Here is a 20383-nt window from a genome sequence, read left to right as displayed (position 1 = left end):
AAATAATATTAATATATATAAAATATTAACAATAATTCAAAAATAAAAAAATATATAAAGTTTTTAATTATTTCTATGTATAATATTACAAAATTTACATTAAATTTATATATACTATTATAAAAATGAAAATATATTAAATAAAATTAATTTTTATATATAGATATTACTATTTTTGAAATAGTTATTAATAAAATTTACGGATCCGGATATCCGGAATAAAAAATCAAAATATTTGGATCCGGATTCGGCTTTGACGGATCCAACATTTTACTATCCGGATCCGGATTCGGTATCTCCGGATATCCGGATTTTCGGATCGGATCCGGATCGGATCACGGATCGAATTCGGATCTCGGATAAAAGTTCCAGGCCTAGTGATCATTCGCTTCTTTTTTCTTGGGCTCGTTTTTGTTTTGTTTTGCTTTTTATTTTATTTTATTTTTCTTTCCTTGTAAAAATGTTTATATAGCTATGAGTTGAGTATAATTTCCCGTAAAAAATATTAACTGCAGAAGAAATTGTTGTTCTAAGACTTTGAACTTTATTATACAGCACCTAATAGTAACAAACCTTTACATATACTTACGAAGTAGATCAGGGATGAATATTATATATAAATTATTTTTATGTATTATATGTTTTTTTACATATTATGAAATAATAAATATATATTGAAAAGCAAATCACCAAAATATCACATTTCTAAGTTTACGTCACAAAAATAGCTCTCAAAAACTAAAATGATCAAAATAGCATTTTATCTTTTGAAAAATTTAAATTTTTTTTATTTTTTAAAATTTGAAATCTTATCCCAAAACTCTACTCCCCAACTCTAAACCCTAAAACCTAAACTCTAAACCCTAAACTCTAAACCCTAAATCCTAAACCCTAAACCCTAAATTCTAAACCCCACCCCTTAACTCTAAACCCTAAACCCTAAACCCCACCCCTAAACCCTAAACCCTAAACCCTAAACCCTAAATCCTAAACCCCACCCCTTAACTCTAAACACTAATGTCTAAATTAATTTACCATTGGAGTATAAGTATATATTTATCTCTTTTGATAAAACATTAAGTGTTATTTTGGTCATTTTTATTCTTAGAGGCTATATTTGTGACAAAAACTTTTTTAGTACTATACTAGTCATTTTCTCTATATTGAATTGGTGCAAATACATAAATAAATTTTAATAATCCACACAAACATTTTTTTCTATTTTGTATGGTATAAAATTAAGTTTAAATGATATTAACATATATATATAATACATTTTTAATATTGACAACTGTTAAAAAATATTTTATACTCATATTATTTTTGATCATTTGTATTTCTTTATAAAAAAAATTTAAAATCACTGATAACAAAAAAAAATTTGTGGGATGTTTAATAGTTTTAGTAATTTATAATTTTAAAAACATTCAATGCAAAGTTTAAAATCTAAATATTAAGTTGTCAATATTTGTTCAAAATGTTTATCAAAAAAATTCAAAGCAAATTTCGAAATTAAAATACTTATGTATTTTTTATGGTATATAATTTATTTTTAAAAAATATTAATATTAATATACATATATATATATATATATATATATATATATATATATATGTATATAATATTATTAAATGAGACTTCCTACTTATGTAATTTCGTAATCATTTATATCTTGTTATAACAGAAATTTTAAACCATGGATCACAAAAATTTCAATGCTAGATTTTTAATAGCTTTAGTCATTTATAGTCGTTTTTAAAATTTCAAAATATAACTTGTATGAAAAAATCTAAATTTTTATTATATAGTTAATGTGGTTGTTTAATTTATTTTAATAAGTTAAAATTTTAAAAAGTGATAGAGAATAGACTAATTTTTATCAAATCTTTATTATTGAAAATCATTAATTGTCATATATATTTTAGCTACATCAGGTAATTCCGTGATTTTTATTTAAGGAAACAATTAAAAACATTAATTATTAATTTATGGTTAGTTTAATAAAAAACTTATTATATATTTATATGGACCAACATATTTTTCTAAGGATTTTAAGAATGATTGTGGTTATGACACGTGACTACAAAAATATGTTGTAATGCTTCTCTTTTAATATATAAGGGATTTTTTTTTGTTTCTATTAGTGTTAAAACCGCATCGCAGTTGTTTATATTTATCTTGCAATACGTCAAAATGTATCATTTGGTTATTTAATTGAAAACTAGATTTTGATTTGGACATCCTTGCGAATGTTTATTTTATTTTTTTACTCGTTTTCAACCCGTCCGGGAGGAATTAAATTAGCAAATAATTTATGTAATCAAGGTAAATTAATATTGATTATTTTTGTTTTTATTAGTATTAGAACCACACCGCAGTTGTAAGTATTTACCTGGCAGTACCTCAAAATGTATCATTTGATTATTCTAATGAAAACTAGATTTTGACATATGCATTCGTACAGATGTGTATTTTATATTTTACTCGTATTCAATCCGCCGGGGAGGAATCAAATTAGCAAATAATTTAAGTAATCAAAGTAAATTAATATTAATTGTTATTAAGGCCATGTTCATTTATGTATCCAAACGCCGCATCTAGATGTTAGCATTCTGATGCTGTTCGTATGTACACTATATTATCAGCATCTAGATGCAACATCAAAATGAAGTATCTAGATGCAACATCTATAATATCTAGATATTTGAGATGTTAAAAAGCAATTTTTTATGCTACATTTTCATCTCAAAACCAAAAAGACCTAACTACCCTTTATACAAATATAAAAATTAACCAAATTAGTTATCATAATTATTATATAATATTTTTAATCAGAAAAACGTGTTTTCCTGGCAAACCCGTAAACGTTTTTTTCCACCGCAATCAAAAAACGTATTTTCCCACCAACACTTGAAAAATGCGTTTTTCCGCCAAAACTCAAAAACATGTTTTCCCGACAAAATTGGTGTAGAAGAATCCGATCACAGTAAACGCTTGTAGTGTTTCTTCATGTTGCGATCGATTCTCGTTTATTTCTACTCTTTCTATCTCTTACGACTCTCGTTTGTTCGCAGATCGCGACTCCGCACACACACTCAAGAACGTAAAGCGAAAGAAAGAAAAAGAATACTACACACACACAAAGTTTTAAAGTTCCCCTGAGCTTGAGTACATCTCTTTCCGGATCAGTACCTGGAATTCACTATGCTTGGAGGGTTACACGAGCTTATGTACAACAATGGCAATAATCGCCTTTCAGAGAACTAAGAAGGAGAAGATGAGGTCATTAGGTTGTTATGTGAGTATCGATCCTCTGCGTCTCATCCTTACTATTTATGTGTACGTGTAACTCAGCTTACGGGCTTCTCTCTTTCACTTAAGGCCCGGCTGACTCTTATGCTCTTCTAGTTACAGATGTTCGGGCCCATTTGAAAATGCAAGGCCCAATAACCAAGTCCAGAGCAGCTCACTCGCTTGCCAATATCACAATCTCCACCTTGGAAAGCCGACTGAACTGAAGAGCTTCCTCCATATGCGACCGACCAAACCGTTACCGCTTCACCGATTCTAGTCTTCCTCCAAGTCCTTTTGTCCCCACTTCAAACTCATTCCTTCGATCTGTTGTAGAACAACCTTATTACCCGTCTCTTCTGACTTCCGAGACTTAATTTAACTTCATTCGCCTTCTCAATTCCAAAGACGACTGCACTCCAGTTTCCTTAGTCTTCTTCAACAACACCTAGCTAAGACAAACATCCTTCGAACTTCTCTCCAGGTAACGTATTTTTTAGCATATCAGCTGGATTCTGTTGGGATCAAAATCGGTTACGACGGAATCAATGCCTAAAAGTTCCCGAGAAACATTTCTTCTCTAAAAGGAGAATAGAAATACGGAAAACTAAAACTTCGTAAAAAAGTATTACACGACAAGTTACTCGGAAAGGATCATTCAATCTCTCTAGCAGACGATCCATGAGCATCGAAACAACCAAACCAGCCTCGTCCAACCCACCATCGGGCGTGATGGACGAACCACATCCACCTCGCCTGAAGGCGAGTTGGATCGACCACGTCCAACTCGCCATTGGGCGAGTAGGATGTGGTTGGATCGACCGCATCGAACTCGCCATCGGGCGAGTTGAATCAGCACTCTCGTCTCACCCTCTGGAACTCTCTCGTACGAGTCCCGATCAAACTATCTCTTGCTTGATCTCGATCGGAGTTACCGTTGAAACTTTACGATAAAAATAACAAAGACTTATTTTCTCCTATAAGTTTGAATCAATCGTATAAAACGATAACGGTTAACTTAACACTACAGTTATCTCGGCTATACGATTGGTTTGCATTATCTCATAAAACCGATGTCGTACCGAGGATGATTTCTCAAAGAAATCGTAAAAACATTTACGTCGAAAAATGGCCCGAAAAGGCCTAAAACGTGGCAAAGGCCCACTTGCGGTTTTGGACGAGAATGAGCCCAAGTTATTATGACGGTTTATCGAATATTCACAAAACAACATAAATTTCAAGTTTCGAAGGATAATCATGAAGATCGAGAAAAATAGAATATTTCCGCGAAGAGATAAACTTGAATCAAGGGCAGAAAAGGAAAGACGGTTGACTTTGAAGGCATGTATAAGGGAAGCCAAGGAGAGGAACGCAAAAACAATTCTTTTTAGACTCTAAAAACTCTCTTCACTTTGGAATTTTAGGCATTATTCTCGACATGCTCAGTTCCTATGTCATGCACTCAATTACTAGACGAACTCGCACATGCAGTTCGATCTCTTGTTCCACTCTTTTAATTGAACTACGTTCGGCTTGATCCTCAAAAGGGATACATAGGCAGCTTTTAATAAGGTTTAGTCTGAAATCAGTAAAACCTTTTTCGTATCTTTTTAGCTTGTTGTTATCGAGTAGTGACTCAACTAGGTTTAAGGTTCATGGTTGCTAGAACTAGGAAACTCGCTGACAGCTATTGCGGCTGAAGCTTTTATAATCTTTTGTAACGATCGCAACGCTAATACCCAGATTCGAAATATGATCTACTTTTTCTAAACTTGTTTTATTGTCTTTATGTATTATCCACATTTATTTGGTTACTCGTTGTTGGACCTCGCAGAGAATCCGGACCTCAAGGAAAGTTAGGGTTTCTTGAATTTCCTCCGTTTACGAAAATTGACGTTGTGAATTTCGGTTCCCAGAGATTCACTGAAGTATGAATTTTGACAACTCTGACCTCACCGTCTGCAATCACTTATCTTATAAAGTTGTACTTTGTCTTGATATGATTTATCTTCTCACTGTATATGAAGTTCTTAGCTAGGTAAATCACACTTTTTGAATCGCAATGAACCTCCACCACACCCTTGCTTAGCTTCATTTCTTCGCAAATTCCCTTTAGCCACAACCCTTATTTGACTTAATCTGATAGAGCCATATATTCTGCCTCTGTTGTTGATAAAGCTACTACCTTTTCAGGGACGGCGTCCAGCTGACTGTGTTTCCTCCCACGGTGAACACATACCCGATGATCGACCTGCTCCTGTCTAAGTCTGATGCGTAATCTGAGTCGTAGTAACCTCTAATCATGAAGTCTTCATTACTGGTGAAAGTTAAGTTTAATCTCAACGCTCCCTTAACATACTTCATTATCCATTTCACAGCTAAACAATGATCTGTGCCAGGTTTGTTCATGAACCTGCACACAACTCCTACAGCATACGCAAGATCAGGTCTGGATCCCACCATTGCGTACATCAAGGTACCAACTGCACTGGTGTAAGGTATGTCTTCCATTGCTTTTGCCTGCTGCACTTCTTCTGGATTAGATTGACTTTGTAGCTTAAACTGAGAACCTAGCGGTGTACTCACCGCTCTACAATTAACCTACCATCAGCCTCACATTTCTGATCTCTGTACAATTAAGCTTGACATATCCAAAGCTTTTGATACAGTAAAATGGATGTTGGGGTCGAAAACGGTTACGACGAAGTTAACGTCCAAATCCCCGAAGAAGAAAACGTAGAAACCTTCTTCGACAAATACTTTTTCGAAATAGATTTTTCTTTACGAAAAGCTTTGTGGAGGAAACGCGAGTCATCGGACAAGAGCTCGAAAAGGGGTCGCTACGCAGCGACCGAACACGTGCTCCGCTCGGTCGCTACGTAGCGACCGAGCTCGAGCAGAAGCTCGGTCGCTACGTAGCGACCGAGCGTTCATCCGCTCGATCGCTACGTAGCGACCTAGCTCTTCCGAAACGTCGATACCACATTAGTCCATGCATTCTCGTCTAACCTTCGATGCTATCTCCCGAAGACCGTAGCGAACCCATTTCACGTTCCCCACCATTCTAAGTTATCGATCAAACTTTACCGTAAAAACAGCGGAAAGTTCGTTCTTTATCGAAAGAATCCGTAATAAACGCTTCGAGTCGAAAGACGGCCCAAAGGGACCTAAGACACGACTCGAGGCCCAACTTACGATTTCTTAACCAACAGCCCGTAAGCCAGCCCGTAAGCCGCATGACGGTTTACGCTTGGTTCGCAAGGAAAGATAAATGTCAAGTTTCCGCGGATAAATACGAAATTTTGAAGATAATTACGAAGATCGGAAAAAATGGAATATCTCTATTTTTATGCTATGACGGCTTAAGGGCAGAAGGGGAAAAGCGTAAACCGACCTTGGAGCCAGTATATAAGGAGTCCTAGGCGAGAGGCATGGGGAGGACTTTTCACAGCAAACTTAGCACTTACAGCGATTTTAGGCAATTTTCCGTTTTTGTTATTCGAGCTGCGACTCAATTAGGTTTTTGCCGTCTTAGGGTTTTGGAACTAGGAATCTCGCCGACAGCTCTCGTAGCCCAGACACTTACCTTGTTGTAAGCGCTCAAACGCAGATTCGGAATAAGAACTATCTTGCTCTATTTTTTTATTTCTTATTTTATTACTGTTCTCGTTTCGTGTTCTGATTGCTCGGCGTGTGGTATTAGCAGATATCCAGGACCTTTGGGAAACTAGGGTTCTCCTACTTTCCTAATTTAAACGGAAATCGACAGTGCGAATTTCGGTTCTCACAATGGAGCTTTATTACATCTGTATTACACGCTTTGGCTTTGCCTAGCCAATTCATTCGATGGATCTACCTTTGCATCTCCACGGCTTCCTTTTCGGTGGCAGTAAATGGGGAGCTTGCAGGATTCTTCTCTAGTACTCGGGGTATTCGTCAAGGCTGCTCACTATCCCCATACTTGTATGTGATAGTGAGTAATGTATTATCAAACAGGTTGAACCAGGTGGCAGTGGATAAAAAGTTTGGATATCACCCAAAGTGCATGGAGGTCCAGCTAACTTATCTTAGTTTTGCTGACGATATGTTGGTCTTCACTGATGGAACTGAAGATTCTTTAAATGGTGTCTTGGAGGTTATGGATCGGTTTGCGGGATTATTGGGGCTTCACATAAATGCTTCGAAGTCTTCTATTTCTGCAGCAGGATCGAATTGTCACTCTCTTAGTCAGGCTGCGACTGAGAAGGGGTTGAATGTTGATACGCTACCTATTAGATATCTTGGCATGCCGTTGACAACAAAAGTTTGGAGCAAAACAGAGTACGAGCCATTAATTGATCAGCTGCGTAATAAGTTCTTTTCTCCGACTCATAGAGCGTTGTCATTTGCATGCCGATTACAGCTTATTAAATCGGTCATAACCAGTATGGTGAATTTTTGGAACTCTGCTTTTATCTTACCTAAGGGCTGCCTTGATACCACTGAAAGCATGTGTAGTGCATTTCTATTATCTGGCTCGCCAACTAGTACTCATAAAGCAAAAGTTTCTTTGGATGATGTTTGTTATCCTAAAGAGGAGGATGGTTTGGGGTTACGTAAACTCAGAAATACATCCCGTGTGTTTGCTCTGCGGTTGATATGGCTTATGTTTACTCAAACTGGATCCTTTTGGGTGGCTTGTACAAAGAAGTATTTACTTAAATATAGATCCTACTGTGATGCGAAGGAGGGCTCTGCGGACTCTTGGGCCTGGCATAAGCTCTTAAAGCTCCGTCCTTTGGCGTATGAATGCCTGAGATTTGAAGTAAATGATGGGAGATGTGTGTTTTTTTTGTTTAATAACTGGCTAGGATTGGGGAAGGTGCTGGAAATTACAGAGGAAATAGGGACAAGGTACTTAGGAGTTGCTCGCCAGGAAACTCTTGCTGATGTGGTGGGTGAGAACGGTTGGAAGATTCACAGTAAGGGTCATCAGAACTTCCCAATCATCTATGAGAAAATAAATGCTTTCGAGCTGCCTAACCTTCTAGCTGGACCAGATAGAGTACTGTGGCGCTATGATCATGACCTTTCAAAGATAGGCTCTATTCAGCAAGTACTTGGAGTTATCTGCGAAGTAAGAAGGGCACAGTAACCTGGCGGAAGCTTGTCTGGTTTAGTCAGGCTGTGCCTTACCATTCATTTATTGGATGTCTTGCTTTTTGATAGACCATGGATTTGACCCACTTTTACACATGGTTTATAAGTGTTTTAATTACTAATTATTATATTGTAGAGTCTATTTAGAGTATTTATAGGATCAGGAGTGATTTGGAGGAAAGTGATGATTTTGGAGCATTTTGGAGATATTTGGAGTAAACACCCGAGATGACCATCGAGCACGACCATTGGTCGATATTGAAGAGGAATAATCGATCGATGTTCACATCTTGACATCGATCGACATCGAAGCGCGCAGAAAGCCCATTTGGTCACAGCCGACTTAGAGCCCAAGTCTTCACCAATTTACAAGATTGCCCCTGGCGAGTTTTAACCTAATTATATAAGCTTTGCTAACATGTTAGAGACAAAGTGTGCTTTCTTGTTTTACTATTTTCACAGCAAAGGTTTTGTAGGATTTTAGTAGATTGGAGAGAAGGTCCAAAGTTATTTTGTGATTGGAACTTCATTGATATCTATTTACTATTCTAATGCAATTTTCATACCTATTTGTTGTTGTTATAAATTACTTGGCCATGTCTGAGTAGTTCCCTTGTTAGATTTTAGGGTTTAAATAGGTTATGAGGGATTAGCCCCAACAATAGATTGCTAAGTTGTGATATTAATCATTAGGATTGTCATTAATGCATGATTCTAGATTAGCTACCTAGAACTTGTCCTAGGATTGTTAGATATAAGCGATAGCTTTCATCTCATCCTGAAACCATTCTAATTGAGCTAAGATTCTTGCTAAGAATAAGGCGAAAGCTGATTTAGTGAGCTTAGTGAGCACATTCAACCCGCGCATTAACGCTTGACCAACATCATCGATCGATATTCAAATAGAATAATCAGTCGACGTTTTGAATAGTGCATCGATCGATATTCATATAGAATCATCGATCGACACTGGTCAATAGACGAACTTAGAAAGCGAGAGCCTAGTGGTTCGTTTACAAGTGTTGAGCTCTACAATATCATGCATGCAACTTGTTAGGCATCTATAGGATTATAATTCCAACTTTCCTGAATAAAAATCCTAAATCTAGATATTTTCTTATAAGCACCAAAACCTCAACCAATCAATCGAGTAATTACTTGCTTAACAACTGCAACTTTACATTTAGATCACTCTCCTCCGTCTGTAATATTCGTCTTACCTTAAAATGATAAAATGTCAAAATATGTTAGCAAAGAGAATTATGAATAAATAATAACATATAATTAATCGTAATCTTGTACTAACCTCTTTTATTGTAATCGACCTGTCAAAATATAAGAGATAAGAATGTTTTGATGCCATTACTAAACCTCATCAAATTATTGATTATAAATTCCAAAACAATTATATAGATGCTTGGGATTCAACCTCTGCACCACTAAGAATTGTAAAACTATCTTATTTCTTGGTACAAATAACAATATGTCAAATTTAAATTTGATTATAGTTTTAGATCTAAGAATATATATTTTTATATTTTATCTTGAAATCAACAAAGGGTACATAACTCTAAAAAGAGGCATATAGTGGTCTTGAGGGCAACAAGGAATTCCAGCATAAGTCAAAGATTCCTACTAAGTCAACAATGGCGATTGAGCACTACCACCAATATTTGAACAGAAGAAGATACATATATAGAGCAGAAACTCAATAAATTAATACTCGATAAATTAATAAATACTATAATTCAATTCAAACAGTATAGTTTCATGGGAATCTTTTTTATTTCCATTTTGGCTGACTAATAAACACTTATTTAATTATACATTTTAAAAAAATTGAACTTTTAAGACATTGCTAAAACCCACACTACCAAAAAAAGAGAGGATAGTTTTACATCATTTATTTTCAATATTTTCATTGATCATAAACTATGTAAAATAATTTTTCTTCACATAAAATAGTGACTCTAAAAGTTGTGATGCAAATAGTTTAGGAAAAATTCGCAAAAATGACTCAAAACTTGATTTGGAATAGTGCTCCAAATTCAATCAAATGCAAAAGTAACCTAAAAGGCTACTGAAATTACAACAGCCTCCTTATGACGAAACAAAAAACATGTATTGAGTTTTACCATTATAGCCCTCCGTGTGAGAAGACTTACAAGGAAGTATTCTCGGAGAAGACTTACAAGGAAGTATTCTCAGAGAAGACTTTGTTGTAAGTCTTCCCGTTCAGTTGATCTTTAAAATAAGTATTTTGATGGAGAATAAAACGGAATCATGTAATAATAAAAATATATAAATGATGTAAATTTAGTTTTACTAAAATTGAATTATTTTCAACATAGATGAGTAAATACGGATTGAGTCATGATAGTCATTAGTGTAGAGTTTGGTAATATATGTTATAATATTGTTGGTATTTTTAGGGTTAGATTTTGAAATCTTATTTTTTTTTGTTTTTTTAATTTGACATAAATGTGTTTAGTGACTATCTAATAACTTGATTTAAACACTTTCTAAGTATCTTTTAAGTTTAAGCAAGTGTTTTTTTTTGCTTAGTTATTTGATTATAGGGCCTAGAGGACTCACAGAAGACTTTCCAAGAAGCCTTCTGACATATTCCGCCTAAATTTTAGAAGAATTTAGGTTTTCCGCATAAATCGAAGTCTTCCAGAAACCTTCCAGGGGAAGTCTTCTCACGTATTAGATCTTAACAGTAATTAATAAATTTTATAAAAAATATTTTGAAAGGAAAAAAATTGAAATGATGTATTAATAAACATTTCTAAATGATAGAAATTTAGTTTTACTAAAATTCAATTATTTTTAACATAGATGAGTGAATGTAGATTTAATCGTGATAGTCTTTGGTTTAAGTTATGGTAAATATTTTAAAGTATTGTTATTATTTAGGGTTAGATTTTGGAATCTTAACTTACAAAAAAAATTAACCTACATTTGTTTAGTTTTGTGTATATTAAACACTCTATAAATTGATTTTAAGTTTAATGAATTATTTTTTGCTATTTAGTTAGTTATTTGATTAGGTTAGGGTTTGGAAAACTTCGAGATTGGAAGACTTTCCAAGAAGTTTTCTAACATGTTTCCGCCTAAATATTAGTAAAATTTAGTTTTTCCATCTAAATTTTTGTAGAATATATGTTTCCCGTCTAAAGCGAAGTTTTCTAGAAGTCTTCGAGAAGTCTTCTCATGTATTACATTTTAAAAGTAATTTATAAATTATATTTTGGTAGGGAAAAAGTCCAAATCATGTAAAATATAAACATTTCTAAATATGTAAGTTTAATTTTATTAAAATTGAATTATTTTCAACATAGATGAATGAATGTAGATTGAGTCATGATAGTCTTTTGCTTAGGGTTTGGTAAAACAAGTTATAGTATTATTGGTATTTTTATGGTTACATTTTGAAATTTTAACTTAAAAACAATTAAATTTGACATTTATGTGTTTAGTTTTGTGTATATTAAAAAGAAAAAATGACTGCTGACTACATGAAGTATCGGTCATCACATGGCTAACTATGCAAACTAAAGTAATGTATACGCTACACGAAGTATATGTTATGCATGACAACATCCCTCAACTTAATGATGTTATGTAGTTAACATCACAAGTTAATTTCATTCATTCAAAAGCTGATGTAGATGTCAGAGACCGTTTAAATATTTCGTTTCATCAATTAAAATATAATCAATCTAACCGTAATTTAACTAAAATTGGGTTTTAATCCGCATTTTAAAAGTGTAAGAATATTTTTAACAAAATTTAATTTACAAAATCAATATTTTTTAATATTTTTTTATAAGTAGTGTTTTAGCCTTTTTGTTTTAGTGTATTTGATAACTATATAATTAGATTATTTTATTTATATTAAATATGAAAGTTATATAGGATTGTTTAATTTTGTTTTTAATTATTCTAATATGTTTTGTTATTGAATTTTAATAATAGTTCTGTAATTCGTTTGATTAATTATGTGATATATACTTATCTGATAATTTTTTTTATTATAAAAATTATTTGATGTCTATTTATTGCCTCTAACATTTTATTTGTTTAGTACAAAATTAATTAAATTAATGAATTATTTTATTTATATTTTCATAAACAAAAATTTTCATTCATTTAAACTTAGTAAAACTTATATTAGATTTGTATTATTAGATTACTTTTATTCTAAAAAGTATACAATTAATAACTATATACGCGAGATAATATTGGGTTTAAGTTGACATCAAATAGGTTTTAAACAAAGAAAATGTCAGATTGACGTCAAATAAGTTTTATAATTAAAAAATAAAATAATATCTTATATAAGGTTTAAATTTAATATAAATATAAATGATATAATTATATAGTTTTCAAATGCTAAAATACTAATTATCAAAAAATATTAAAACAAATTGATTTTGTAAATTAAATTTAGTTAAAAATAATCTTACGCTTTTAAACGCGGATTAATATCTAATTTAATTTAAATTACGGTCAGATTGGTTATATTTTAATTGATGAAACGAGTTATTTAAACTGTCGCTGGCGTCCACATCAATTTTTGGATGAATGAAATTAAACTCGTGATGTTAACTACATGACATCATTAAGTTAGGGATATTGTCATGCATAACATATACTTTGTGTAGCTAAGTATAAATTAGTTTAGTTTGCATTGTTAGCCATGTGATGGCCAATACTTTGTGTAGCAAGCAATCATTTTTCCTATTAAAAACTTTAAGAGTTGAATTTTAGTTTAATGAAGTGTTTTTTGCTATTTAGTTAGTTATTTGATTTTATGGTCTAGATTCTAAGAGAAAAGTCTTCAGTATCGAAAATATTTAATCTAATTGGAATTTTTATCTTCATATATAAAGAAAATTTACACATTCTCTTTCTTCATCTCAAATGGTTGCAACAAAAATATAAATTCTCACTCTAAAACTCTCCAACCTCTCTCTAATCTATTTGAACATCAAAATACCAAACTTTATATCCATTTCTCATTTTTTTTTCTTATATCTTCTCGCTAATTCATCTTCTTTTTACAGGTTTTTCATCACATGGTTCTCATCTTTCACTCCTTTAAAGGTAGATCTATTTGAACATCAAATTTTGTGTGTGTTTATATGTTATCTAAAAAGCAATAGATTCAACCTAAGGTGAATGTTTTGTTTATTATTTAAGCATAAAATTTTTATTTTTGAAATTTTTCTTTGTTTTGAAGCTATTTGAATGTTTTTGAATTTGCAGGTTTTTTCAGGTCTGAGATAGATTTTGAAAGAGTTCTTAGTAGTCTTCTAATGCATTTAATGCTAGAAGACTTCCCACGAAGTTTTCAGTAACTTCTGAAGTCTTATGTCCATAGTGGTACAAATTTTGGATATATCTTTTGAGTATTTTATATATTAGATTTTAAAAAGTTATAGATTCAACCCAATGTGACTGTTTTGTGTCTTATTTAGCTTAAAAAAAATATTTCTAAAGTTTTCTTTGTTTTGAATCCTTTTGAATGCTTTTGAATATGCAGATTTTTCAGATCTGAGTCACACTTTAAAAGACTTCTCAGAAGACTCTTGGAAGACACTCGGAAGACACTTCTGAAGTATTCTATGGTCTGTTTTATGATTTGTATGTGTACTATTTTAGTTGTGAAATATTTTGTAAACTTGAAGAGATGTTAATCAAAAGAATTTGTTAAATATGTTTATCTTTACTCAAAAGTAATTGACATTATTAAAATTATTGATAAAACATACCAAGAAATCTTTTTAACCATTCTACCCACTCATAACAAATCAGGACAACACAAAAAACTTAGTCAAATTAACTAAAAACTAGGAGAGAATATTTCTCAAAAAAACTTAGTCAAACTCACAAAAAATCAAACAATACATAAGTCTCACTAGAAGAATTTTTGGAAGACTTCAATAAAAGTCTTATGGTAAGTCTTCTTTATAATAGTACAATATATGTTACCAAACCCTTATTCAAGAATACCATGACACAACACATTCACTCATCTATGTTGAAAACAATTCAATTTTATTAGATTTTAATTTATATCATTTACAAATGTTTATAATCACATGATTTCAATTTTGCCCTCATCAGAATATTTTTTATAAAATTTATAAATTATTTTTAAGATGTACAATATGAGAAGATTTTTAAGATGTATTATAGGGTTACATTCGTAAAAATTAATTCTGTTTTTTTTTTTTGTCATAAGGGACTGGTTGTAATTTCACTAGCTTTTTAGGTTAGTTTTACATTTGATTCAAGTTTGGGTATACTTTTGGGGTTAAAATCAAGTTTTGAGTCATATTTTTTGACAAATTCACCTAATTTTAATTCATTAAAAATATATATATAAATAATCATTATGAGTATTAATGTTAATACATGTAAGAAGTAATTTCTCAAATAATATTATATATTTTAACTATTTACTTTTAATAATTATATTTTCATTAATAATGTTTTAGTTAATAAATTAAAACCAAAAAACAAAAGAATTTATAGACAAACATAATCTAGCTAGAACTGTTAATATAATATATATTTTAACATATAACCTAATTATGTAAATATCATTATAATTTTCCTTTTAGCAAATAAACATTTTTAAAAAAGCAAATAAGCATATAATTGGAAAGAAAATATATTTTGGAAATTCTTTGAAAAAAATATTGATCATATATTTACTTTACAAAAATAAAGGAAAAAGTAACTAATATAAATCCATACAAATCCCTGATAAATTTGTGCATAACTTGAAGTATCGAAGAAGTCTACACAAATCAATCAAATCATGATTATCACATCACCGATGAATCCTCCTCTGCCGCGAAACCTAACCCATGATCCCGAGCCTGAACCAAACGCTAAACCGGTTTTAAAGAGCCAGGAATCCTCCGCCCAAACGATGAAACCTCTCTCTCCCAGAAACCCTAACCCACCTGATCTTGACACAACGGAAGCAGTAATTTCAGAATCCAGTGCGAAAATTTTACCCCGTGTAAGATATTATTTTGTTCTAGAATACTTTTGGCTGCGATTGATAGTTTCTGACATCTTTGGTATATGTTCCTGTCCTTTTGATTTGCTTTTGGTATATGGTTGTTTAGGAGGAAGACTTTCAAGAAAAGAATGAACAGCTTTCGGGAGAGAAGGATAAGATGGAGACAAAGCCTGTCACGGAGGTTGATAGCAACATGGTGATCGTTAAAACAGGAGGATGGATAATACAACATCGGACGCAATATGAGATAGCTGAAGATGCAGTCGCTCTCTTGTTGAAACATTCTGTAGGACATCAAGAAATTAGTAAAAGTGAAGAGAGTGGCCCTAGTAGAAAGAAAAAGAAGACGGATGATGATTCATCATGGGTACCTCCTCAAGGTAAGGCGATATACTATGTTTTTTTAATCAAATCCACATGGTGATAATGCTAATGAGTAATGTGACAGGACAATCTGGTGATGGACGGACCTCTCTGAATGATCGTTTTGGATACTAATTGGCATCAAGGGAAGGTCAAATGTGTGGCTTTAAACATATGTCAAGTTTGCATCATTCATAGACAATGTTTTATACATTGCAAGACATGACAGATTTGGGGCATGAGTTAAGAGTTATATAAGCTAATTAAAACCAAATCATCTGATTTTGACATTTATTATTTGCATGTGTATGCAAATATGTAGGCATTGGCAACTTGGTATCCAATCAAGTTCGATTCGGACTCAATCAGGTTTCATTTTCTGCACATGAAATTTGACCCATTTGGATATTCTTACAGTACGGTTCCGATTTGGTTTGAAGTTTTTCTGGTACGATTGGGTTATAATGAGACACCGCATATCCAGTTGAATTTATTTTAACTTCGGGTTTGGTTTTACATACTTGTTTGTAATTTCAAAGTACACACTCTAGTTCATAAAATTGGCAAATTTAAACAAGTTTCATTAACAAAAGCTTGGTAGAATGATTTAGAAGTGGTCCGCTAAGAGGCAAAAAAAAAACATAAACAAGTTGAAACTACCCAATAAGAACTCCATAAATCTAAGAAACATTATCTAAACTTCAAAATAAAATAATATTGTTTAAACTTCATAAGCAAGCATATCCATAATTAAACTTGAAACGCAATTATCAAAAGGAAAAAATGATAGCCAGCTATCTGAAGTATTGACCAACACATGGCTGACCACGCAAAGTAAAGAAATACACACTCAACTACACGAAGTATATGGTATGTATGCTAACATCCTTGTATTTTATGTTGTTATGTAGCCAACATCATTACCTTAACTTAAATAGTAGGAAATCGTCACATGGACGTCGGAGATGGTAACACCGTGTGATTAGCCGTTTGGTTAGTTTAAAACCGACCCACACAACCCAAATAAAAATAAAACTCAGCCCATTTTTAAGATAAGAGTGTTATTGGGCCCCAATTAAAATCCGACATCGACCCAAATTAAAGAAATCCGACATAACCCAATCAAATATGATCTTAACCGGTTGCTTCATTCTTCTTCATCCTCAACGTCGAAGAAAACCAGAGACCCAAAATCAAAACAAATCAAAGTGAAGGGACACCATTCCACAGAGCTAAACATGTAAGATTCGCGGAACCACTAAAGAGATGTTTGGTTTTTGCTTGATTGAGAGATGAGATGTGAGTAATTGACCGGTTGTTTGATAGATAGATCTAAAATCGGGGTCATCAAAAAACACTAGGACCAAAGGTTATTGTGGTCGCAAATTGTATGCTTGTCGGTTGTCAGAAAATGTTTTAACGGCTTGGACAGACAAGAATTTAGGCCGAAGGTTCTTTGAGTGTGAATTATACAAGGTGTAGATCGAACAAATGATTTTTGGGATGTTTTACTAGTAATGAGATGGGTTGTAACATGTTTTGTTGTGTCATCAAGAAGAAGGTAATAAGTATTATTCTTACTGTGAGTGGCTTGATAAAGAAAAAGTCAATGGTTGGCCAAAGAGGGCTTTGCTTGAAGCACGAGATGAAACCCAAGAAAAGAAGAAAGAAATAATTGAACTAATTGTCTTTGTCAATTTCCTTCGTATGGAATTGGAGCAGCAGAAGGTGGGGAAACTAGGTTGTAGTAATGGAGATGAAGAGAACAAACGACTGGATCAATTTTATATTAATTTGGGTCAGGTGGGTCAGTTTAGAACTAACCAAACAACTAACCATACGGTGTTACCATCTCTGACGTCCACGTGGAAATTCCTGACTAATTAAATTAAACTAATGATGTTGGCTACATAACAACATAAAGTTCAGGGATGCTAGTATGCATAACATATACTTCGTGTAGTTGAGTGTGCATTTTTTTACTTTGCATGGTCAGCCATGTGGTGACCGATACTTTAGGTAGCTGACTATCATTTTTCCTTATCAAAACATGGAAACTTTAATATTTGACCAAATACCTAAAATATAAATTAAACTAAGTATTTGAGTTAATTATTCATATTATTGTACTTTAAATACTTGGTTTTGGTATGAGTTTTTTTCTGGATTTTGAAAATTTTAAGTTTTTCATATATCTATTCGAGTTTGGGTTCGGTCCAGAAAAAACCCGGAATGCCGTAGAAAAATAGAAGTTTGGTATTTATGTTGAAATCGGTTTGGTTCGGTTTCATTTTGATCGGATCGAATTCGATTTATTTCTATATCCCTACTAATATGTATCTCCAAACAACGTATTTCCAACAATTAATGTTCATTGCAAGAGAGTCTAGGACTTAAAAGAGGTTTTGCTAAAATATTTTTTGTCAATTTCAGTGATTAATTATGATTCCATTTACAAGATCTAAGGCAAAGTTGCAGGCTCTATGCCTGTTAGGACCTGATTGGTTTAAACGCATCGGTTTCGGTTGCGGGTGCGGAAGTTTACAGAAACGGGTGGTTGCGGTTTCAAGCGCACAACGTTTGAAAATTGTTGCGTTTGTGGGTCGTTTTTGACTGGTTTACCCACAAATGCAAAATTATTTAATAGACAAAAAATTTATTAATTACAAAAATGATAATATTAAAACACAATAATAAATAATAAATATAACAACTATATTTATAAGTCATATTATTATAATAAATATAACAATTATATTTATATAACTTTTAAAAAATAAAAATTTACCCTTCCGCAACCGCAAACGCTAGATGAAATTAGCTTTTGATTTTCAGAAGTTTGGAGCGGTGTAAAGCGGTTTGTAGCTTTTTGTGATTTTTGTAAAATGACAACAACCGCTACCAACCGCAAAAGCTGCGTTTGCGGGTGGTAACGGGGAAACGAGTCAGACCCTTAATCTTAGTTTTCAGTTGAGGCATAAATATGCACTTTTTCGTTTCCCTTTGTATAAACAGAAGTGTAAATCCCTTATATGTTAAATGAGAAATATTACAACATTGTTTTGTAGCCACGTGTCATCATGAGAATGAAAATCAAAATTTTTAGAGAAATAGGTTGGTCCATCTTAACTTATATTATAATTTTTATTAAACTAACTATTAAATTGATAAATAGTGTACAAAAAAATATTCTCGCACTTTCCTTAAATAAAAGCTACGGAATTGCCTCGTATGATTAACGTATATATGACAATTAATGATTATGAATAAGAAATATTCTATAATAATTTTTGTAACTTAGCTCTTTTTGTTTAATTTTATATTATTAAAAGATATTAAAAAACCACATTAACTATATAATAAAAATATTTTTTTATTATATGTTATATTTTGAATTTTTAAAACGACTACAAATTATTAAAAACGTTAAATATCTCACACTAAAATTTTGTGATCAATGGTTTAACTTTTTTCGTAATTACAAGAAACAAATGATCATAAATCGTATGAATATGAAGTTTCATTTACTAGACATTCATATTAATATATTACTATAGTTTAAAATTAAACTATATAACATAGAAAATACTTAAATATGATATTTTCTAAATTTGTATTGAAAAAGTATTGAAACCTTAATATTTTAATTTTGAAATTTGATTTAAAAAATTCGTACATTAGAAATTTTGTGTTTATCATATGAGTATGAATTCTCAATAATAAATATTTATATTAAAATATACTATATATCTATGTCCATGTCATTGAAATTTAGTTATATATCATATAAGATAAAATAAAATGATTGTTTTGATTTATTTACCAAAAAAGTATCTTAAATAATTGTTTTGATTTATGTCTTCACTCTAATTTAATTATATACATAATACGTAAATAAATACAAATAAATAATGATAGATAAAAATTAGTTTTATATATAACATTCGCACAATTGCACAGATCTTAAGCTAGTTGTAATAGTACAACATACAGTATATTGCATCTTAAATGACTCCCAACAAAACCACATCAATGAGACAATAGATAAACATTGTGGTTTGACCTTTATGCCCTCTAATATAAAGCGTCTTTAAGTAGCTCTAAATGGCTAAATCCAATGATTTTTCTGGGAATAAATGGGTGAACCTTTAAATTCACATCTCTTTATAGGAGCAATCAAAGTGCCACGTAGATAATTAATTAAAAAATATTAAATTTATTTAAAAATAACTAAAAAAAAGAATAACGCTAATTTTAACGACGATGACGCCGCTGGCTAAACTGTAAACCATAAATCTTAAATTCTAAACCCTTAACCTTAAATCATAAACCCAAACCCTAAACCCTAAACCCTAGACCCTAGACCCAAATCCTAGACCCTAAACCCAAATTGTATACCCTAAACCCAGACCATAAACAATAAACCCAAACCATATACCCTAAACCTAAATCCTAGACCTTAAACCCAAACCTTATAGCGTCTAGGTTTAGGGTTTGGGTTTAGGGTTTACGGTTTGGGTTTTAAGTCTAAGATTTGGGTTTAG

The 20383-nt window shown here is 32.1% G+C and overlaps 1 long non-coding RNA gene across 1 annotated transcript; it reads left to right on the top strand.

Moving 5' to 3' along the window:
* The first annotated feature begins 8895 nt into the window (after positions 1-8895).
* LOC106396004 lies at positions 8896-17143 on the top strand. Its single transcript, XR_002657653.2, has 3 exons — positions 8896-15473; positions 15583-15856; positions 15925-17143. It is a non-coding gene; the product is annotated as an uncharacterized LOC106396004 (long non-coding RNA).
* Positions 17144-20383: the final 3240 nt, after the last annotated feature.

The sequence above is a fragment of the Brassica napus genome, chromosome C4 (genome assembly GCF_020379485.1).
Source record: "Brassica napus cultivar Da-Ae chromosome C4, Da-Ae, whole genome shotgun sequence".
NCBI lineage: Eukaryota > Viridiplantae > Streptophyta > Magnoliopsida > Brassicales > Brassicaceae > Brassica > Brassica napus.
The sequence above is the reverse complement of the archived record's forward strand: the minus strand, read 5'-3'. Positions and strand labels throughout refer to the sequence as shown.